Source organism: Hippoglossus stenolepis, chromosome 24 (genome assembly GCF_022539355.2).
Source record: "Hippoglossus stenolepis isolate QCI-W04-F060 chromosome 24, HSTE1.2, whole genome shotgun sequence".
NCBI lineage: Eukaryota > Metazoa > Chordata > Actinopteri > Pleuronectiformes > Pleuronectidae > Hippoglossus > Hippoglossus stenolepis.
In genome coordinates, this window is record NC_061506.1 from 1,694,909 (window position 1) to 1,718,250 (window position 23,342).

The 23,342-nt window shown below is 46.9% G+C and overlaps 1 long non-coding RNA gene across 1 annotated transcript in view; it reads left to right on the plus strand.

Moving 5' to 3' along the window:
• LOC118103531 overlaps positions 1 to 14,548 on the plus strand; it is a 97,276-nt gene extending 82,728 nt beyond the window's left edge. The window contains exon 12 of the long non-coding RNA XR_007032476.1: positions 13,251 to 14,548. This is a non-coding gene — a long non-coding RNA (uncharacterized LOC118103531). The remainder of the gene's footprint in view (positions 1 to 13,250) is intronic.
• Positions 14,549 to 23,342: the final 8,794 nt, after the last annotated feature.

Here is a 23,342-nt window from a genome sequence, read left to right on the forward strand (position 1 = left end):
TCGTCAGAATATCTGCTTGTGTGAAGTCTGCTCGGCGGATTTCACTTTTTATTTGAGGCAGGAGGATTCAGGGGCAGAAATCCGCTCCGGCATTGTGCTCAGCAACTTCTCCACAACATCCGCTCGCCTCAGGTCTGAGCGACCAATCGCTTTCACGAACGAGCACTTCCTGGTTATGCAGAGCAGGGGTTTCCATGGCTATCAATCAGCCAATGGTGGCGGAGCTCCTCAGAGCAGCGCGTTGAGAGCGGGGGTCTCTGGGGCAGCCTGTCTTTTTAAACAAGGCCAGACACTTCACAGACAGGGAGAGGGCCAATTAATTCTGCCGGGGGCAACGCTCCTAGGTTAGCATTTGCTTATAGTGATAAATTGGCGCTTTGTATCCACAGTAAACTAGCCGGGCTCCCCCTGTTTTGGCTGGCTTAGCAGGTCCAGGAGTGATGTCACGGGGTTCAGGCTGATTAGTCGGGTGTGCATCGTCCTGTTTCACGGGGTCACTGCACTACTGTCTGTGTAAAATTAATTAAAAGCTGGCCGGGGTTAGTGTCCTCGCTAATTCCAGCTCGTCACTAACATCTGCTGAGGAGGGGGCGGCGGTGTGGCTGCAAGGTGAGAGAGAAACCTGGGGGGAAGGATTTACGTGTGTAGATCACCTCATATTTAGAAAGCTGAAATAAATACAAGCTGGAACCAAATCAGCTCTGAACTCTCCCAGTGGCTCTGTCAATAACAATGATCTCGTCTCCTGATATAAACAGTGTGCATCTTCATCCTTCGTGCTTCCTGCTCTCATCCCGGTTTCATAAAGCTACCGTGACTGGAAGTAGCCCCTGGTGACTCGCCTCCTACCGCCATGTGGCCATGTGGTCTGGATTTAGCCATCCTTTATCTTCCTCTCCCATCCGGCTTCCTCTCCTTACGCTCAGTTTTTACTAAGTGGTTGCACACATACATGTGTCTTCCGAGTCCAGCGAGCGCCGGAGCAGCGGTACCGCAGACCAAACGGAGCAGGATATTGTATTTACTCATTATTTCTATACTTTTCCCAGCGACTCATTATTTCTCCCGACGTACACCGAAGCAACCTTCGCAGAATTCCTCCTTTAAAATCTACCCCCAAAGTGAGAGAGGGTGAACGTTGCTCTTCTCTTTCATCCGAAGCGCCGTGAACGAAAGTCACGGCCAATTTCCCCTTTAACATGGACACGGCAAAAACAACAAGTACTAAAGCAACAAAACAGCCTTCGGTTGCTGCAGCGGCATCTTTGATTTGGCGTATCAAAGGGGAGCGTGATCCCCGGGTTGCCGTGGCTCCCAAGGTCGGAACACACAGACCCACTTCACCTGAATCTGATTGGCTGCTGCTGCTGCTGCTGCACATTTGCCTAACTAAAAAGAAAAAGGGCCTCGGTTAGAGTAAAGGTAGTAAATGTATTTTCTACTTAACTAATAATCAAAGTGTAAATGGAGCTCCAGGGGCCGTTTGTTACTGTAAATGATGATGAAATACGATGTAACTACCTTTTATTTGTTCATCACGATGTTGTTAATTGAATTTCCATCAAGGACTCGCACAGAAATGTAAAGTAGGCTGCGGCACCACGCAGGAGATGAGTGCACATTTTGTGTATTGTCAAAATATGAATTTACAACTTGTAAAGTGAGTATTGAACTTTGCAGTAGACGTAATATTAATTTTAAAAAGTCTTAAGTACATTACGTAGGAGATCTTAGGTCCTTATTGTGTTAACGTTCATTCAATCCTCCGGCGGACTGAGAAGAGAAAGTTGATATCGTTCCCTCTGTCGACTGAGCAGGACCCAGAGGTTTCCCTTCACGGAGGGAGGGGGTCCTGAGAATGTCACTCTCACTCTCAAGCAGGAGACCCCACCTCCCCCTCCCCCTCCTCCTCCTCCTCCTCCTCCTCCTCCTGCCTTTATATTTACCTACATTATCTCCAAATGTCACTGAGAGTAAAACCAGTAGCAGCGGGAGGATTTATCCAGGAGGTGGAGGCTTGTAAACCAGTGGAGGTGATTTTTGCAGGAGACGTTTATCGTACAAGCAACTGCTGCAACTCAATATTCACTTCTCGTTGAAATGTGTTTTCCTCTTGTTCTATCGGATTCTTCTCACCCTGTTCCCCTCTTTTACTTCCTCGTGTGTTTGTGTGCATCTATTTGTTAGACCACCTCAAAGTAAATAACTTATTTTAACTGGTTTTATGTAGCCCCCCTTACCTCTGCCGAACTGGGTCGTAACATTAATTCTTTTGTGTGATCTTCTAAATCAGACATTAGATATTGAGTCGTGGATGTTCCACATTTCCCACTGGGACCGCAGCTCGGTGCATTCACCTACAGAGGAAAACATCACATCTGCATTTCTTCACTTCCTTTTATCCTCGTATTCATTAACAGAAATCATATGGACCTTCTTGCTGTTTCCATATTTTTCTCAGGATTATTTATCACGCTAAATCCAGGATACATGAAGATTTGAAGGCGGCTCTGTCCCGGCTTTTAAATCCAGCTGCAGTCAGCAGATTTCCTCTGTTGGCTCGTCTCATTATATCTGCAGCTTTATGAAACGTGACGCTGTGAGTACTGAGGGTTTTTTTTTTTTTGCATGACCTGGGATTTGAATTGGAACAGTGGGATATGTCGGATCTCTGCTGAAAGGCCACAAACACCTGGTGGTTATTGGTTCAGACAGCAGACGTGTCATATTGATGCCCCTCCACCGCCCCCACCCCCAAAAAAAAAAACCTCAGCAGCACCCCAAGCTCCCGCTTTTGTGGATTTTTTTAACACTCTGAAATTGTCAATCGAGTCAGTGGCCTGGACAAGTCCTTTCTTTGTGATGCCGGGGCTTTAAAACGGTGCCAACCAAGCAGCATGGACGAAGGATTTGAAAAAGGCACAATGAGGTGGAAGAAAAAAGATCCCAGCTACCTGGGAAACAAAACCAGGGGCAGGCGAGAAAATGTCGAAGAAAGAAAAACCGGGGGAGAGGAGGTAAAAAAGACCGACCCTCCCTCCCCTCTATTCCCCGGCCAATTCCGAGTCCTCCAAGAGAGCGGCAGGCATTTCTGCTCCTGAGAGGAGTGACAGAGAGAAAGGCCGGGACAAAAACATATAAGAGAAAGAAAGTGAGAGCCCGGGCCGAGAGAGGGGGAGAACAAGAGAGGAGAGGGGGAGGGATCGGAGGGAGAGCAACTTGAATCGTTGTCATCAGCTCCGTCACGTTGAATAGGCCTAATGAATGCAAGTGAGTGTTGAGGAGCCACGGCCGGCTCTATCAAGGCAGGTAATACCGCCCAGATTTAATTGGGAGCAGGTATTGGAAGGGCTGTATTACTTTAATTGGGTAGGGGTTCTCTAAATGGAAAAGACAAAGTATAATGGCCAAATTGTGGTGCACAATAGCACTTAGCCCAGGATTGTATGTATTTGCTAATCTGCCCTGGAATGAGGCAATTCTGAACAATTTTCTCAGTGAAACCAGCTGCAGAAAGCTTGTCCCCCTTTTTTGTTCTCCCTTGGGAAAATGTAAGATTGAAACAGAAAATACCTTTACCCAGGCAATCATTTGCCACGTGTGGAAAGCGGATACAGCGGTGAGTGGCGGCGGGGGAGAGGAGCAGAAGAAGAAAAGGAGAGAGAAAGGGGAATCTTTGTCGCGGCGGAGAATGGGAGGCAGAGGAGATAAAGCAGGGCTCAAAGTGGGGCCTGTCACGGTCGCCAACGAGAGAATAAAGTGATGACATTTACAGTGACAGATGAGACTGCAAGGGAGAACTGCCCACTATTTAGAGGGAGGAATCTGATATTTAACAGACATGACCTCTGATAATTAACAGCGGACATGTATTTAGTGGTGGGCCTTGTCATTATTAATGACAGGCTGAGATACTGATATCCTCCTGATCTTAATGAAGTCCTGGCAGCCGTGCCAGGATCTCAGGATGCCACATTCTTCTAAATGGACCACTTTTTATCTCCACTCGCTTTTTCTGAAAAGAGTGAATGTGCCAGTTGTAGGAAAACACAGCGGCTATAACCCCCTGCACGAGCTGTGGACAGGAAGTGCTTAGCAGCACGCTGCCACATTATCCCAGCATGCACTGTGCCAGTGCGCTCAGCCTTGTGTGTCTTATCACCAAGGGAAATGGAGGGAAGAGCAGAGACAGCAGACAAGTGAAAGGCATGTTCGCATCAAAAGAAAAGACTCCTCACTCCTCTTTTTTAAATGGCTCCTCTGCTCTCACTTTCTCCTGACAGTGGGGAATCGGGGGAGCTAAGTTGTACAGTAATTGTGCCGGTGAAGTGAGAATGATTGCTTTTTATTGTCCATTGTCCCCACAGGTTAGCGCGAGGACGGTATTGTATGTCCCCGTGGTGGAGAGGGAGAGCGCTGGACAAAGCCCGCGGTGGCCTCTCCTTTAGCCCAGGTGGGTTTCGCGTTTATCCCGAGAGCAGTCGGAGATGTGCGATAGCGGCCCGGACTCTGTGGTCCCGTCGCCGCGCTGCAATCCACAACACTCCTTCCACTCGACGCCACATGCGCTCACCTCCACAAAGACTCCATGCAAAGTTTGGTAGAGATCCGCTCTTTTCCACTTCGCCGTCATCAAGTCCAAACTGTAATGACTCTATCTCGTATTCAGCGTCGCAACAAGGGAGAGAGAGAGGAAAAACCCAACAGCAGCATTGTCCCAAGGAAGCAAACCTTGGCATATTGTTTGAAGGCTAAATTGCTCCCTGCGAAATGCACCCTCTGCTTTATTGCAGGCGTCTCACCCATTAAATGTGTGGGTATTGTGTATGGATTACAATAGCTAAGAGGAACCCAGGGACAGCTTAACCGCTCGGAGAGACTGAGAGGGAGAGTCTATAAAAAGCACGGAGAGTGGCTGAGGTTTTGTCAGGAGATGCATGCTTGCTTTCCCACCTGGTGAGGAGAGGAGAGGGTTTTAGAGGAGAACTCATTGTCATGAATATTACATGTGGCGGAGAGGAGGAGGAGGAGGAGGCAGGAGGAAGTGGCCGACTCCAGAATAGAACATTCCTGTATATTAGATTACACTACAGCGATTCCTCGGGGGGGCAGGGTGTGTGGGGGGGAACTCTTGATTAACTTGTACCAAGTGTGTCTAGCAATTAGTTACACTCTGCAGTGGGTAATCCATTGGTATCAGAATGACTTAGTAATGATATGTAATTAAAAGATGAATGACTGTGTTACGCGTGTGCAATACAAATTGGATGGAGAGCTCACTTTGAAAACACACCGGACTCATATTCAAACTTATTAGATTAACACGGTAATGCATCAAGTCCTTCACTTTACCTGCCGGCGAGCGCAGCCGGATTTAACCACTTGAAACAACCTGCAGCCTTTTTCACTGATGAAGTTCCTGTTTCTCCCTTTTCACTGATTATGAAATGAAGAAACCTTCCTCTCATCGGTTGCATCTCTTCAGAGTAAAGCAGAGTCTCGTTGGCCGGGGCGGATGTTTAAAAATCTAATAACTAAAAACGACCCTTAAAAGAGACGATGCTGGTAAAGCTGATAAAATGATTTATCCTGACTTGAGTCACAAACGAAACTTTTCCCTCCCGTCCTATCGAAGCAGAATCCACTCAATCTGCTGGGGACAGGTTCGAAATGACCTGTTCCTCCCACACAACTCGTAATGTTCTTCTTCATGAGCTGGAGAAACACTTCACATCTGCATCTTCCCGAGTGTGTGTGTGCAGACAGACACAGAAGCTTCTGCATTTTCACAAGTCCGTCTTCCACCATCCACGTCCCACATGTCCCTCACTGTAACACATGTTGCTTGCAGTGACTCCTTTATACATCCGGCGTTTGTCACGTTTAATGAACATTGCTTGGCACCTGGCACGAGGACAATCTGCCGTACACATGTACGTTACTTCAGCGCTGCTGCTGCAGCTGCTGTTTGGACCAGAGATTCAAGAAGGTGTTATTTTGTTAGAGGGAGATGTATTTTTAACACCGGCCGACCATCAAAAAGACGAAGATGTGAGAGCAGTGGATGGAAGGAAACAGTTGCTGTATCAGATTCATTGGGTGGAAATGTAATTAACTGCAAATGAACCAGCGCCTGATACTTCAAAATGCAACAGAAGCAGCACTTTGAAATTCTCACTTTGTTATCTGCTGTTTTTAAAACACATAGCAATCTTTTCTGTTGATTATACCATTTATACAAAAAAAAAAAACAACAGCGATTTATTCAATTCATCTTTAAAAAGACAAAACATTTTTTTCCTTTCAATACACATATTTTTAACTGATATCAGCGTCTGATTGAAGCAACAGAAAAACATGTCAACAACAAAACACGCCTCAGTTGTCCTACTTTACGGCTCCGTTTTTCCAATCAAAGATTAATAATTTTCTGTATTTTATCGTATCACAGGTGCGGGCGATCGTTCAGCGGCGCTAACGGCTCAGGGGACGTCGGCTCCTGTTGGTCAGTCGGTCACTTGGTTCTGGATCCAGCTCTTTGGTCCTGAGAGGAAATATCTCACAGTCTGATGGGTGGATTGGCATAAAACAGACATTATGGGTCCACAAGAGATGAATCCTGACACTTTAACACTGACATTCTGGCTTTTTACTGACAATTATAGATAAATATTAGATGGATAACATATCACTTTGCACAGATATTTATTTTCCCTTGTGGAAGAACCATAGTGACTGTTTTAACATCCTGATATTTCATGTAGCACCACTAAAATATATTGTTTTGATATTTTCTATTATTTTCTAATTACTTTCATTTTCCCTGACATCTGCGTAATGGATTAACACACAATTCTATTATATTTATTTACAATCTTTCCTGTAATCAAGTAAATTATTGAATAACTTGACAGACACAAGCTTTAAAATCCCGATTTTGGTGATGGCCTTTTTTTATAGCACCAGGATGAAGTCAAAGTTTCAAATATTACTTCAAAACTTACTGGTTTAGCTGCACAAACTCTCCACTTGCTCCAATTAGGATAAATTATTGCTCTGTACTTTCTTATATCACAGCTGCCGGTGAAGTTTTTTTCCTTCAGCGTAAACTGAGCAAACCTTGTCCAGAACCACAACAGTGAGCAGCGGCTCTCAAAGCCCACTCTGTGTTGACCAGGGGAGTTTCCTCTCCTGAAACCAGAGGCGGAGTAGAAGCGGCGGGCGTCCATCCATCAGACTGAAGCAGATGAATCGCTGTGATTCTGTTCGAGGGGTTTCGTGGGGTAGGAAGGTGGCGAGAGCCTGGGACTCAGATTGTATGATAAAGTGCGGCAGTCAGATGAAAACAAATAGGACCAAATGAGTAATCAGGCCCCTCGCTTCCCCCTCCCCCCCCCCCCACGTCTCCCACAACACAAGTACCATTGGGCTGGGAGTGTGTGCAGACGCTACAGTGTGGTGGAGAGGTAATGCGAGCTTGTGGGGGGGGGGGCAGTAATTTGTTCTGTCTGGCGGAGGCATGTTGTGTTGATGAGGATGAGGGGCCTCTGTACACTTGCTCCCTGTCTGATTCCAGTCTGTGGTTTCAGGGCCCCGGAGTGGCAGTAACATACCCACATCCCCCCTGATAGTGTGAGCCCCAGAGGCCTCCACCGGTAGTCCAGAGTGTGTGAGATGCACAGATAACACACACACACACACACACACACACACACCAGTGGCAGACAATGTTTCCTTCACTCACAGTTAAACATTTTCTGTGACACGTCAGGGAGATCTTTCTTTGCAGCCTGGACCAGCTTCTCCAACTGGCCGGGGCTGGTGTCACTTATTTCATGGAAAACCGGGAGAACTAGGCCGACACGTGTTAGCTCCGAACCCCCCCCCCACCCCCCCCCCCTGCAGTCGAGTCTGCCGGGCTCCTGCTGATGGGAACAGACAGCCAGGTAGATCCACAGGCGCGATAGAAGTCAACAGAGGATTTCTCGGCTTCTCAAAGGGTTTCATCAGTGAAGGATTTCTGGGTCCCTCAAAGTGTTACATCACTCCCACTGCAGTGATATACAGTAACTAACTGTGTTCCTGTGGAGAGGTGCGAGTCCTGAAAATATCCCTGTTCTATCCATCCGATGTTGTGTGTTCAACCCCCGGCCGGTGCAGTTAGGAGGCGCCTGCGTCATGTCTTCTCTCTTTCTTTAGTATCTGTTGTGGTTTTTTGACCTGTTGGCGTTTAGCGTTTATTCAGAGTCACTTAATATCTAAATGCTCAAGATTATTGACTCTGTTCTTGCTCCTACTTTGGTCTCCACCAACTGCAAACGCTGAGTAACTCGTGGATAACATTTGGTAGCTTTTTTCTACCTGTGCGGCTAAAAACAATATTCTTGAGAGACGTTTTTAACTTAAAGCAGACCTCTTGTTTCTCCTGTTTAGATGCATTTGTCCGACATAGAAAAGCGTTAAAAACCTGGATGTATAAAGTGATGTTTCCCCCCCACTGCACTTCCCCTACATATATTGACTCCTGCATACTCCTCTTTGGTTTATTTGCTCTCCCTCTGCCCCACTTCTCTCCCAGCGAGGGATGAAATCATCCGAGTTGTGTCCGCCGAGGATAATCAGACTCATGTTTGTATACGTTTCAGCGAGCGTGCCCGGCTGTGCGTGTTTCATAGCTCGTTGGTTTTCCTTCCTTGTCTTGTTATATGAGTCACTGCTGTTCTGGTGCAGCGAACGCCTGGTGATGCACGCGAGTCTTTGGACTGGAAGGTTGTTGGTTCAAACCCTGCTGAGATATCTCTGAGCAAGGCGTGTAGAAGTTGTGGTCGGAGCAGGGGGGAGGGAAGCTTGCGGGCGTGAGCTTTGCTCGGGAAAGTTCAGTTTGACTTTCTCCGTATATATAAAGGTTAAAAAAGATGAAGCGCTGCGATGTGTTTGTGGCTGCGTCTGTTTGAAGCGCTGCACCTTTGAAGGCGGTCTGCCTGGGAGCTGTCAGTGGGGCCTGGGGTGGGCGGCGGCGGCGGCGGCAGGGACGAGGTTAAGTGCAGCTTTTACACGCACACAGCGAGGGAGAGGAAGAGGGCAGCGGTGGCGGCCCAGGACGAACCAGTGCCTGAGTGCATGTGTGTGTGTGTGTGTGTGAGGGCTGGGGTCGCAGCCAGCAGCAAGGTTAATGCAGAAACCCTTTCACACACAGGCGCCCTGTTTTCTCTTTGTCTTTCTGTCTCAAAGAGGGAGACGTAAAGACACACAGACACACACATGCAAACCATAGGTTCAAAGACGGACACTTTATTCAGCCGGACACTCAGTTCCAGTCGTGTGAAGCCTCTGTGATGCAAAACTTTATCTCTACCGCGCAAGTTTTGTCACATAGACTGGAAACGTAAAAGAAAAGAAAAGGTGGCAGCACTTTCACGCTAAACCAATTAATGAAAGTAAGATATCTTGTTTAGTTTCCATGTCTTGTTCTGCACAATGAAAGCTTTTCTCTGCAAACCTCCGTCGCTGACAGACATCATGTGCTCGTTGTAACGTGTCATCAACACGCAGCGTTTTGTTGAAGTTGCACACGGGATGGATGTGTGCGCCGTGCGTGGAGTGACTGTCTCATAGCGTACAACAGGAGATCCTTCAGGAAATGATTTCCATCATCCCTTCTTGTTGCTGCTAACAGCCTGTTCATTGTGAAGTCCGTGCGGCGGCTCGGAGATGACACAGTCTTGATTGTCCCTGTGATTTGTGATATCATCGCTCTCAATGTCTCATCCCTCTCTCCTCTTCTGCTCAGTTTGCGGGTGTGTGTCGTGCGTGTGTGTGTGTCTGTGTGTGTCTGTGTGTGTGTGGACTGTGGGGCTTTGAAAGAAAACACCAAACACAGCTGCTGGTGATATGCCAGTATGCATTTCTGGATTCAATTAGTTGCGTTCCCCTTGTTTCACTGGATGTTGTGACAGATGACGTCAGTAAATGTGTAGATTGTCGTGTTCGGTGTTTAACAACATTGTTATCGGGACTTTTCAATAGAATCAATGCAGCCGAGACAGATTCGCTCACGGAGTAAATCCTGCCGGTGAATTTCGACGCAGGGGTCTGGGCTGTTAAACATTTGCAAACCACGAATTTATTCCGCCGACCAAATGTAAACCATCCTGACTCCGCTGATGTTTCTCGAGCGGTGGATGTTTTCCCAACTGTGTCACAACATCCAGATCTTCGCTCTGCCAGAGTAGAAACCGCTGCACAGGAGAGCTGCAGCACGATTTACACGCTGCAATAAGTAACTCACGCTGTGTTTGATTTACTGTAAAGATTCCACCTGATGTTTCTATCTTCAGGAATCTCCTTTTCTTATGATACATCAGCCACTTCCTCCTTAATTCTCATGTATTAATAGTGTGTGTGTGAAAGGATAATGTGCTCGTTGCTACTTGTTGACAAGCAGTGTGCTGACGTGTCTGATAGTCCCGGCTATCGTGCGTTCGTCCTAATGAATTAGACGAGGTGCTAACAAGGGGGGGGGGGGGCTGCTGACAGTTCGCAGTTCTCTGTAACGACACCGGTCACCTCAAAGATTTACTCCAGGGACAGGACGTCAGGTGTTACACAGAGTGACGAGCAAAGTCAGCATCATAGTGTTTCAGGCACCTTCACCTTCTGCTGTGTTTTACTGTTCTGTGATTATTTGGAACCTGTTTGCAGGAACAAGGTTTAACGTGTCACGCTGATGTTTTTAAACGTTATCTGCTCCACATCAACACTTCATCTCCGAACTCAACCTCGCACCTATGGCGGGTGTCTAAACCGAGCATTTAGAGATCCAGCCTCTTGACGAGGGGTCTCTACTTTTCCCCCAGAAGGAGAAGAAAGCATTTAAAAAAAACAGAAATAGAAAATAATCAGCCGCAGCAGTGAGGGGTTTGAACGCTGAGCATCCACTGTCCAACCTTGGCCTTTATGTGTGTTGTTTATACGGTGCTTTTAGTTTGATTTGTGTCCTTTACAGACGTTCTTCCCAAGGAGATCGATCCCCCCCCACCCACAAAGCCCTTTATTTAGCCATCGGCTCGGGTTATGAAAAAATGTATTAATTAAAATAAGAGCCGGCCGGATGGAATCACGTCACCAGAACAGATCAAACCAGGATATTTATTGGTCGCTCGGCGCGTGGACGGAGCTTTTTGCCAAAGATAAAGTTGAGGCCACGTGACCTTGATGGACGGACGCCGTGTGCTGTCACTCAGAAAACAGACAGTTTGATAAGCTGGTAAAATGGACGATGATGAGACGATGACGTATCTGCATCGAGTGGAGTTCTATTGTCAGTAATTGTGTATTTAATGTGCGACAACAATCTTAAAAGTGGTTTGTTTTAACAACTCAGGATTCATGAGAATTATATTTAAAAGACCTTTTTCCTATCGTCCCACTCACACTTTACTGCATCTTCCAAATCCGACAAGTTTACTTAAAACCCCCCCGAGCCCTCGTCTCATTTACAATGATTGATTAACGTTACAATTAAAATTCAGAGCCCAAGATTGTTTTGATTAATATTCCCTTCTTGTCTTGAGGTTCCAAACCACCCATGATGACATGGAAATAAATAAACACGCGCCGGAGCACCGGCAGAATTCTCAGAGACGAACAACATCCACCCAGGATCCTTTGGCGGGAGAGCGAGGGAGGAAGACGGGGGAGAGAGGGAGCACTTCCCATATTTCTGCCGCTGATTGACAAGGCTGACATATGGAATAGTTCACCTATTCCCCAGTGACTGCAGGATGGGGGAGAGCGCAGGGAGAGGCGGGTAAACTTGCCTGCGAGGCTGAGCACCATCTTTTTCCTTTTTTTTTTCCTCCTTAGATTCAGCGCTTCTGATCAAAAGGACTCATATCTCCTCGACTAAATTTAGCACCAGTGGCAATTAGTGGTGGAGTCACACAGCCACTCCAGGAGCAGCTGACAAATGGTACCTTAACAAGTCGGAGATGTACGCCACAGTGTGATGGATTTGTGTGTGCACAGCTGAGGGAAACTTACTGGAGTGTTTTTCTTTATGTGTGCATGTGATACACATACTGTGCGTGTGTGTGTGTGCATCTCCCGTTGGTTGGCGAGCTTGAGACAAGTTGTGCGTCCACGCTGGGCGTTAAAATACATTATGTATATGAGTTGTTTAATTTATCACGTCCACAGAGGAGGTTATGTTTCCACCCCGTGGGTTTGTTTGTTCATCAGCACTGAATGGATTTCCACGAAACTCGGTTAAAGGACGCAACCTGGGCCGAGAAAGAGCTCATTCACCAATTCCCCAGGGAATCTGGCATAAATCAGGTCTGTTTACAGGACCGATGTCTGTGAGGGGGTGTAATTTAGTGCAGATCCAAATAAATAATAATCTGGATCTAGTGGATTTATCAATGCGTCTCCGCTGCAACAAGTACATTCATATCTACAGGAAAATAAAGGACCTGAGCCGGCACGTGCACAAATAACATAACAGTTACTACGACATTATCATAATTACAGCAAATTATTTTACTGTCACCACACACACGTCTGATGTGGACGTCAGTAAGCGGACGCTCACGCTGAGAGACGGACGGGTGAGTCACACCGTCGCTCGATCCCCAAGCACAAAACGACCTCATGGCTCATTTGAGTCACTTCCCAGTTAATGCAGAGATGATATCAGCGTCTCCAGTAAATGACCCAGACAACCACAATAGAAAACACTGCGGGGGGGTGTTTGCATCATCGATGGTGCAGTATTTCTATTTGTCATTGATTTATTTATTATTATAGCTGCTGGTTTTTTACCTGTGAAGAATCGTTGTTGCTGCTGCATGAAGTCAATGAACTGCCCTTACATCATCCCCACTCACCCAGGAGAGTGTGTTGTCTGTTACACACACACACACACACAGACACACACACACACACACTCCTCACATGGCTAGCCAACCTCCTGAGAGAGAAGGCAGCTAACCGTCTCAGCAGAGGAAATGAGCTATCTGCTCCACTTCTCCCTGAGACACACACACACACATGCAGCTCCCCCTGACATTTTTAGACTCTCTGTTCTCCTTGCAGATCTTCTGTTTGTTTGTATCAGCTGCGTGAATACATGCATGCACATCTGCTTGTGTGTGTGTGTGTGTGTGTGTGTGTCTGTGTGTGTGTGTGTGTATTGGAGCTTCCCGAGCCGTGAGTGAGTTTGACCTTAAGCTTCTCCTCCCTCTTTACAGTGCCAGCTCTCATGTACGTTCCCTGGGCCTCCGAGATATGAGAGGGGAAAATATCTGCCGACAGCCCATCACAGTTCACGGCTCTTTGTTTATCCATTAATAATTGAGCATAGCTGAACACAATACAAGGTATGTGAGTGTGTGTGTGTGTGTGTGTGTGTGTGTGTGAGAGAGAGAGAGAGAGTGGGTGTATTCAGCTGAAGATTGGAGGTGGGATGGAGAAGAATGTCACTGAGGGAATTTGAACCTCACAGTTTGGGCTAAACTGCAGGTTATCTCCCTGAAGTGTGAGTATTACTACGTATTCTTATTAAATATCTGCCATAATATTCATTTCAAATGAAATTGATTAGATTTTAAGGTAAAAATCCCTCTTTTCTCGTCCTATATCCTGAATGTGAGATCATATACATACATGCATCCAGTTAAATGTGGCTTGTGGTATAAACATATTGATGAATGCTGGTTTTTCCGTCTTATATCCGATGAGACTGTGCAAACCATTTGGGAAAGGAGAAGTTTAGGAAGTGCACATGTCCTTTCCACCCGTGTCCTCATCTCATTCCTGACGACTTTCCTCCAGCAGCATGTTTCCAGGGCTCCTCCATCGATATGTGACGTTCTCAAAGTGATACTGGAGTCCGAGCCCGAGTTGATTTACTTATTTTGAGTTCACATCTAAAACCAGGGTTTGTCTTCCTCTCTCACTCCCTCCTCTAATTATGTGGGCCTTTCAGACGTCTCTCCCCGCAGAGCGCTCGCTGCCAGAACAAAGTCGAAACTGTTTCCCCATCGGAGGCGGCCCTTGAGTGAGAGTCTCCCGACGTCTCTGCGCTCGGAGAGGCGAAGGCTGCCGTCCTCTGGGGGCTTTCAGCTAAAATAAGTCGTACGAGCGGGTGGCTCTGACAGGAAGAGAGGAGGAAAAAAACCCAGAGAGACCGGCGGTGAGGATGGTGCGATGACACAGTGATTGCTGTTGTGCTGTTGATTGCCAGCGATGCCACCGCTCCATATGTCGGGGATGATGGGAGAGTTTTGAGTCAAATTAAAAAGTGGAAACCCAGTAATCAGCCTCAGCACCGAGGACAGAAGAGAATTCCCTCTGGTGTTGCTCTCCCCCCTGTCTCCTGACAAATAGGTAAAATGTTGATTAGCATAGCCCCGCTCTGTCCTCCATCACAGGGATGTGCGACGTGGGAGATCGTGTGTCAGAGCCTGGACCTTCGCTCCATCCCAGTTTGGACCAGTTTGACCAAACAATGTCATCTGCACATAAAGGAGATTATATGGAGCAGAGTGTTAACCTCAACCTTGGGGGCTGCATGCATGAGATTCTAAAACCATCAAGGACCAAGTCCGACTCAAGAGAATTTAATTTCTCATATAAAAATGAGGGGAACACTTTGAAATGTACATAAAAAACACATATTTAGTCATTACGCGCAGAAAGTTTCTCATTTTAGTCTTTAAATTGTTCTTTACCCTTTGTTCCTTTATAGTAATAATTCAAATGACCCCCCCATGAATCCAGATGAGTTGGTTCTGGCCAATCACAGCAGCTGTGGTTAACGAGGAAGTGGAGTGTGTGAGTCACTGGAAACAAAAATAAAAGTGAGTATCTTATATTTCACCATAAAAGTGAAACTAGAAGATATTTACACTTTTTACTACATATTAAATGTTGAGAAATCCTAATTTAAGTCTTTTTACAGCTGATGTAGAATCTGCTTCTTCTTCGTGTCCTGCTGCAGTGGAGCTGCTGCTGCTGAACACACACTGTGCATGTGTGTAAGTATCTGCTGCAGTGAATACGACTGAAAGGACGTGTAGATGAAGAACATTACGTTATTTCATATGAAATGTGAGTCTTTCCGTGCCTAACATGCATTTATCACACTGTCACTTCATCTCTTGGTCGAGCTTCTACTTTTTTAATTTAGTTTTTTATTTGTGTGTCTGTGCGTGTCCACCCTGCGACTCTCTCTCTCTCTCCCTCTTGTCTCTGGCAGCTCCTGCACTCGTCTCCCCACGTCCATCACGAGTCTATAGAAGTCCACCCTCCTGCTCACCCATCAACACGCCAGCAGACAGCCGCACAATCTGTGGACGCCACTTCCTTTGATATGGTAAAGCAGAAATTGTACTTCATCTCTCTTTTTATTTGCCCATTTGTGAAGGAGATGCCATTAGCAGTGTATTATGCTCCTCTGGCGGAGGAGAAATATCTCCAAAAGGATAGTTGGCGGCTGCCCGCATCCTGCAACGCCTCATTAGTGCATTGCCTTCGAACAAACGTATCAACAATGTTCTGAGCTAATAAGCTTTTATATTCCCGGGCTATATGATGTAGAAAGAGGCAGAGCTGAAGGTCACGGGTGTGTTTGAACGCAGCAAGTGGCTCCGTGAGGGAATGATTTATCTGGAATTATTGCTGTGCTTTGCTCCAGAGAGTTGGCTATTGATGTGTGTGGTTGAAATGGCTTCTTCAAGAGGGGGAGATAGGGAGAGAGCTTCAGTGGTGACACACTCACTCACACACACACACACACACACTCACACACACACACACACACACAGACTCACAAAGCGTCCCTATCATCAGCTGGACACAGACTCCTCTCTCTGTATTTCAGACATGCAGCTTTTCCACCACACATATGGGTCGCAAGGCAACACAAAGCCAAAACATATTCCTGTTGACTTCTGCAATCGATATTTACCTTTTAAAGGAACAATCCACCTTAAATATAACTTTAAATCCTCCCCCCCCCCCCGCAGGACTGCTATCAACACAGATTGAAAGGAAATTGATGTACCTGTACCTCATGAGCGGAGTCTTCACCTGGTGAGACCGACACGGCCGAGGCAGAGACGATAGCCAGGAGTCAGCGAGCGAGTCACGGTCAGTGCACGTTAATGTGTTTTGGAGGGAACAGGAAAATGTGGGATATTTGTTTTCTTCCAGTTTCACGTCCGTCACGTGTTAGAAACGTCATCAACACGCCCGCTCGCTCGCTTCTCACGTGGAGGCACATGGGCGTGTTAGTAAGGTGCTGGCAGGAAGTTACAGGAAATGTGCGGAGCAACTACCTCAGACGTTTGTGTTCTTACGTGCAGGTCTGAAAGCAGCTGTACAGATATTTCCTGGAGTAACTTTTCAACTATCAGACACATAAATAGTGCAAAAAATCAGGTTTCGCTCTTGTTTCAAGACCATTTTTCAAGACACTGATGTTTAACAGTCGTGAAGACGTTCATCCGCAGCCGAGGAGACGCAGCTGCTGATGTATTCTAATTCAGTTCAGCTGAAACGAAACGGCGGCTGTACAAAAAAACCTCCTTTCACCCTGCCTACCCATTTAACCCCCAGCTGAATGCAACAAGTGCACGTCCCTTCTCTGGACGCTGTTGAAAGACAAGAGCTGTAGAAAATCATTAACTGACACAGAAGTAGATGTATTTCACCAGGACGAGGAGAGTTTGGCAGAGAAAAGGCAAATCACTTCACGAAATAACTCTTGGAATGCGTTCAGCACACCCACAGATTAATGATATTTAATACTGTGAGCATTTTCTATTTCTGTAATAGCTGCTTATGAAAATACGTTCCTGTGACTCTTAACCTAATCGCTCAGTGCGAGACGCTGTGAATCCCAGTGTCAGCTAATTGCCTAAAATAACACACGTCTGAAAGCATCGGCCCACGAGGACGGACGCCGACGCCGCGCGCACGTGAAAACATACATCCAGCATCACACTCCTCCCCTCGTCATCATTTGGAAACCACATTAAAATGCAATAACGAGCGAGGTAACAAACTAATTATCTCAATTAGCTCACTGTTCATGCACGCCAGCTCCACTGTATCTGTTATCATCCCCCTATTCCAAAGGCGTCCTCTGGGGAACGCAGACGGCTCGTGCACACCCCACACAGTCATGACCACTTTCCCTCAAAACATCTGGCCTGTGCGCGATGGGACGTCGAGATTTTTTTATTGTTTTCATCGCTCTCTCTTCATCTCCTCATCCGCTCTCTTCTCAGTTTGGAGATTCTTTACCTCGGTGTTTGCTTTTTTTTCCGTATCGGGAGCTCTGTTTTCTTGAAGTTGTGCCGGTTTTCAGGCATTTCCCCCTCGTGTTTATTTGAGTGTTTGAACGTGTAGTCCTGGTGGGATTGTGGGAGTCGGAGTACTGTCAGGTCTAATTGCCGTGTGGTGTTTGGAATGGAAGACGGTCCTGATTAGGGAGGGGGTGAGGGAAAACATGTCCCCACTCTCCTCTCTCACCCATTTTCTCTCTCCAGCTCTTCTTCTGCTCCTCTTTTCTCTGCTCGCGCCGACTCTCTACATGACTACACAGAATGATGGCAGTCCTGCATGGCTCATTAGCTGGCAGAGGGAGACGGACAGACACAAAAGGATGGGGAGAGAGAGAGAGAGAGAGAGAGGGGCTGTGGAGAGGGCAGCCCACAGACTTCTCTAACACAGGTTACCACGGTGCTCGCCCGGCGTCTGCCGACTGGATCAAAGCCTTCAGATGCCGGTCCAGGGGCAACGCGAGCTGCCAAATGAGTGAGGAGCATCAGATCGTGAGAGGAGGAAGTGGAGAGGACTAAATGAGTTTTATTATCAGTGTTACAGCCTCTGCTTCTCTGTAATGTAACTTAAATGTGATAAATCGTGATTGTAGTTAACACAATATTATATTTTAGAGGTTTGAGCAGTTCCGTTGAAAGCAGGTTTCTATCCTAAACCTCTAACTAGTTCTCGTCTTAGCTGGTGTTGGCTCCAGCTGACCCCACACGACCCTCATGAAGGATACGCTCCACTGATAATGGATGGAAAGAATATGAAATTACAGATACACGTGCAAAAATATATATAAATAATACGATATTCACTTAGGAAAGAAGGACAGCAGAAATATCCAGGACCCAGGCCACTGACTCTCAGACGATATGATTGCAGAAAGGTTTATTGTGAAGTTATTCTATTCTCTATTAGTTTAGGTGAGAAAACCCACAAAGATGAAATCAGCACGTGAAATAATCAGCACCAGATCTTGTCCTGCTCTGAGTCTGAAGGATAACGAGACACAAACAGAGATGGAGACTCGAGCCGAGATGGACACGAGCAGGAGAGGAGTTAAAAAAAGAGAAAAGACAGAAAGAGCGAGACTTCAGACACCAAGGGTGAAAGTCTAAATCTTTCATCCTCTCTCTGGGTTCAGAACGAGAGGAGAATTGTGGGTTGGATTACCGGCGCTAAGCCACAGAAAGAGCTCGACTGCTCTTCTGCTCGCTCCTGAAGACAGGCGCACTCTCTACCTGACTCATTGCCCGACAGAAATATCTGCAATCACGACTCGCTGGCCTCTGAATGGAGTTATTCTGGACCCGAGGGTCATTTAATTTGCCGTTTAATTTCCTCCTTGAATAGAAGAATACTGTATCAATTTCTCCTGATCATCAACAGCAGCGGCGGCGCCGTCGTCGCCGTTTCCCCTCGCCGCCGTCTGAAAGCCGTGACCTCAGTCAGACGAGCGTTTGTACAAGAAAACTAAAGAAACGCTAATTTGAGCAGATCTACGGATTCTTCTCTGCTGTTATCTGCGGCCGGTTGCATGCGGATTACAACCGGCTGCCATCTCCCCTCCTTCAGCCGCTTCATGTTGACACCAGCCAGTTATTCCCGCCGGGAGATTCGACGCGAGTCCAGAAGAAAACACTTGAAACACTATTAAGCCTGTAGTGGGGCTTGTGTGTGCCAGTTGTAAGCCTCCTCTTGTCAATACGACTGTAGGATGCACACAAGTGCACTGACTGGGTGGAGAGGGAGCGAGAGGGGGATACTCTGCAAAAAATGCCCGTCGTTAAAAAAGCGGTTCGGTCACATGTTCGGTCTTTAAATCTGAATTTTCCTTCGTCGAGGGAGACGTGCAGATGATAACTTCACCTGCTGCCACTGCAGATTCAAATTTGTCCTTTTTGTTATTGAAATAAAGATGTTTTTAAAGATTTCAGCTGCAGTAATACGTTTTAAAAAGCTTTTCAGCACCAAACATATTTAGCTTCTTCTCATCTTTCAGCGTAAGGGATTATAAAAGGTGACATTTTCTCCGCCTGAGGGCTCCTTTCTTTGTTTTGAAGATAAAACATAACCGCGCTGTCCAATGCAGGACCGCAGCACTCGCGGCGACGGACACTTCTTGCAGTGGAGCGAGCGCCTGACTCAGAGAAGAGATTGCTTGTCAGGGCCCTGATTTCGCCGTTCTCCACTGATGACGATAATAATAACCATTCGCAGGAGTGGCAGCAAATAGGGAGGGGAGAGCATCGGCGTCCTTTTAAAGAGGCGTACACGCAGTTACTTTCTGCAATCAAAACACAGATTTCTGAAGACGAGCCGGAGCACCAGGCCGCTCACACACACACACACACACACACACACACACACTGGCGGAGCCGGGCAGCAGATTGCGGTGCACACATCCTGTTGTTTGCCATCGATGGAGGATATTAGCCTGGTATTTGTGTACAGTAATCAGCAAGGCCCTTCACAGACCGGTCTCCAGACGGAGACATCTGAGGAAAGATTGTCTGGTAATCAGGATCTGCGGTTTTTTAAGGTGGGGGGGGTAAAACTTAGTCACAACAATTATGGCGACTGTTGTGTTTTTTTTTTACGTTGAGATGATTCAAACGTGCCCAGTGTGAGAAGACAAGAGAAATATTTAATATTTTTTACTTTGACAACAGTGATATTCAGTTACCCCCCCCTCCTTTGTGCTCAGTCCATATGTCACCAATCATCATGTTGTCTGGTGAAGGGAAATAACATCCTGTTATTATCTGTCAGGCAGAGAAGAGGGTTGCTTCATACCTGTGTGTTTGCTATACACTGCATCTGTGTGTGTGTGTGTGTGTGTGTGTGTGTGTGTGTGTCTGTGTGTGTGTGTGTGTTAATAACTGTACACCACAAACTGTATAACTGCATATTCCTGTTACGCTGTTGCCTTCAGATACTTCTCCCTCCCCCTCCCTCTCCTTATCCTCTCTTGATATTTTTTTTTTTTGTCTTCCCCATCTTGTCATATCCGTGATCACTTCCTCCCCTCTCTCCTCCTCACTCTGCATCCCCCTCCTCCCCTCCTCCCGCTATTCCCCTCGACGCTTTTAATCTTGGGTTGATGATACTTGGTGGAAGCACTTAGGTTTCTGTGCCAGGTGTCTCCCCGTGCTTAACATCCCGGGCTTAGCTCCTCATTTCTGTAGCTCATGAACACACACACACACACACACACACAGACACAGACACAGACACACACACACACACACACACACACACACACACACACAGACTCACACAGTAGCATGCATGTTTAGCTCTACTGATTGTATGCACATGCACTCTTTACATGGATGGAAGCAGACAAACATTTATTATAGATATCTGCTTGTCTTGAAGCAAGCAGACAGCGATCTATTACACACTCCACCCTTTCTATCACACACACAGACACACACACACAGACACACACACACACACACAGACACACACAGGAACGTGCAGTGCCGATGTGGCTGAACGAAACCCAAACCTGAATATCGTTCCAAAAAGTTGATCCGAACCTCGAGAGCTCGACAGTTTGGCCCCAGGAGTAAAAATCCCATTCATTCTCTAAATTGAGATGAAGATGTGTTTTATATCAACTGTCTTAAAAAAAAAAAAAACTTGTTTTATCTGCGGCCTGGTTTGGATTTTCTGAAACGTCAATGGAGGAAATGACTGGATCGTGTACTTCCTGTACCAGAGTGGTTCTTATAGTGCGTCCTCACTGTTGGATGTATATCACTTTGGTAACATATTCAAATGGTTCAGTTCTCTTTCACCCACTTGCTGCATATTTAGCAAAAACTTTCTCTTTTATTAAATTCATCATGTCGATCATGGCGCCCCGAACACGAGGGTCAGATGTTTTACTATTATTTAAAACTTCTAACTTTACTTTTAATCAACCGAGGGAATAAATCTGCCAGCGCTGCAGCATTAATTCTACCAAAAATGATAGAAATAAACTTTTCTAATAGTTTCCTCTTGATATTAGTGTGTGTTGCTTTCATTAGCATCAAAATGAGATGATTTAAAAACATGAAATTCTAAGATTTGACTTGAAAACAGGTTGGAATAATCCAGTTGTAGATCAAGTGACCTGATGAGGTTGTTTTTTATGGTGTCAGGCGTCTTGAGTTTGTCTTTAATGCACATTACAGCATTTGTATTTCCCACAACCGCTGCAGCAGTTGCTGAGTCATATGGACGTTGATGTGCATCGACTGTACAAAATGGTGTTTACAGTGAACGTATCGTTGTGTTGAGATTGAAGCGCCGCGTGGAGAATCTGCGCTGGAGGAGTTTGCTCAGCGTCACTTTGTTCTTTAAAGACAGGAGGCACGAGAGAGGAGAGGGGGACACGGAGGAATGGAAATGAGAGAGAAGTAGAGGAGGCAAGGAGAGGCAGAAAGATAAAGAGAGAGATAGCTCTCATGTGTTTATGATATGTTTGTTTGTGTTGCCGCGGGGACCTCGTTTCTTCACCCCCCCCCCCCGTTTCCTCTCTCCCTCTTCCATTGCTTTATCCTTTTCTTTTTTGAAAGTCACCGTCTGAATATTTCTCTCCCTCTCCGTCATGTATCTGCCGCCTGTCCAGGCAGCGCTCTCTGCTTCACTCTCGTCTGATGTCTCAATTAAAATTAATGCGTTCAGTCTGCTCAGATAAAGAAGAAAGAGCAGGAAAAAACCTTTCCAGGAACAATGGCAGCTCCTCGCGTATCGGTAACCAATCCTTCCTCGTCCGGGCCCACGCTTCACAATATTGACAGCTCGGGCTGCACGGCTCCTCTGAAGGGTTTCATTTTTTTGAACCGGAGGCCGGAATGAACCCTGGATCACAATCTGAGGGGCCTTTTATTGTGAAGGGATTACCTGACATCATTTTATTGTGAAGTTTCGGTGATCCGACACAGAAGGAGGCGGGTTGTGTGTGTGGTCATCCCCCTCGCCGCTCCCCACCCTCCTCCCCACGTCTCCGTGTCCTTGAGACGTCTTCATCCCGGGGCTTGGCGGTGGCGCTCCTCTGCCCCTTCATCAGGACAGAATGCTGGTGTCAGCACTGCCGCCCCCCCCCCCCCCTCTTCCTTCGCTGCCCTGCTCCACCTTTGCCTTTATCTGTCGCTTCTTCTTAAGATGCTCTCTCCATCTCCGCTACCCCAGGGTCAAGCTGGTGGAGGGAGACGGGGGAGGAAGAGGGGGACTAGAGGGATAGGTGGGAGGGTAAAAGAGAAAGGAGGGAGGGGAGCACCTGACTCGAAGGCAGAAAGATAATTTTGGCCGAGCGGCTCTGTTTAAGGTTAAAGCCTGATTTGCATTTCAAAAGCGGCGGCCGGCCATGTTGCCACCTCAGGGACGCCATCGGACCAACCAGCGTGTCATTTAATGTCAGCAGGCACCGGGGCCTTGATGAAATTAATAGAGCAGCCCTGTGATTGATAACGGCGCCGCTCGTCACCACCGCCGCCGCCGTCACCACCCTCCACCTCCCCCCCCCTCCCCCTGCAAAGCCCAGGTGTCCACCACAGCACTTTGAAAGCTCCCATCAGTCCCAGCACTTCACCTCACGTCTCCCTCGTCTCACAGCTGAGGACACCGTCAACCTGATGGAGGAGAAAATGATCTGAGTGCTGTGGCTCTTTGAGGTGATCAGGTAACCGCCGCTGCTTCTCTGGGCTGGATTACCAACTGTGGATGGAGCACGAGAGCTGAGAAGCTCCAGATTAACAAGAGACTTTGAAACGTATCACGTGACTGTAGAGAAAGTGGCAGGAAGTTATTTTTCTATGCTACTGTGATTTACGGCCTCTTTTAATTCTCTGGCCTAAACAATAACTTCTCATCTCTTCTCACAACGTCCCGTCACTTAGTACGACCGTGGTCACCAGCCAAGTCACAATTTATATCTATATCCCCCCTCTTGATTCCGGATGTCAGCTGTGACAGTGTCTCCTGCAGTCGACTGTTCCTCCTCCTGACAC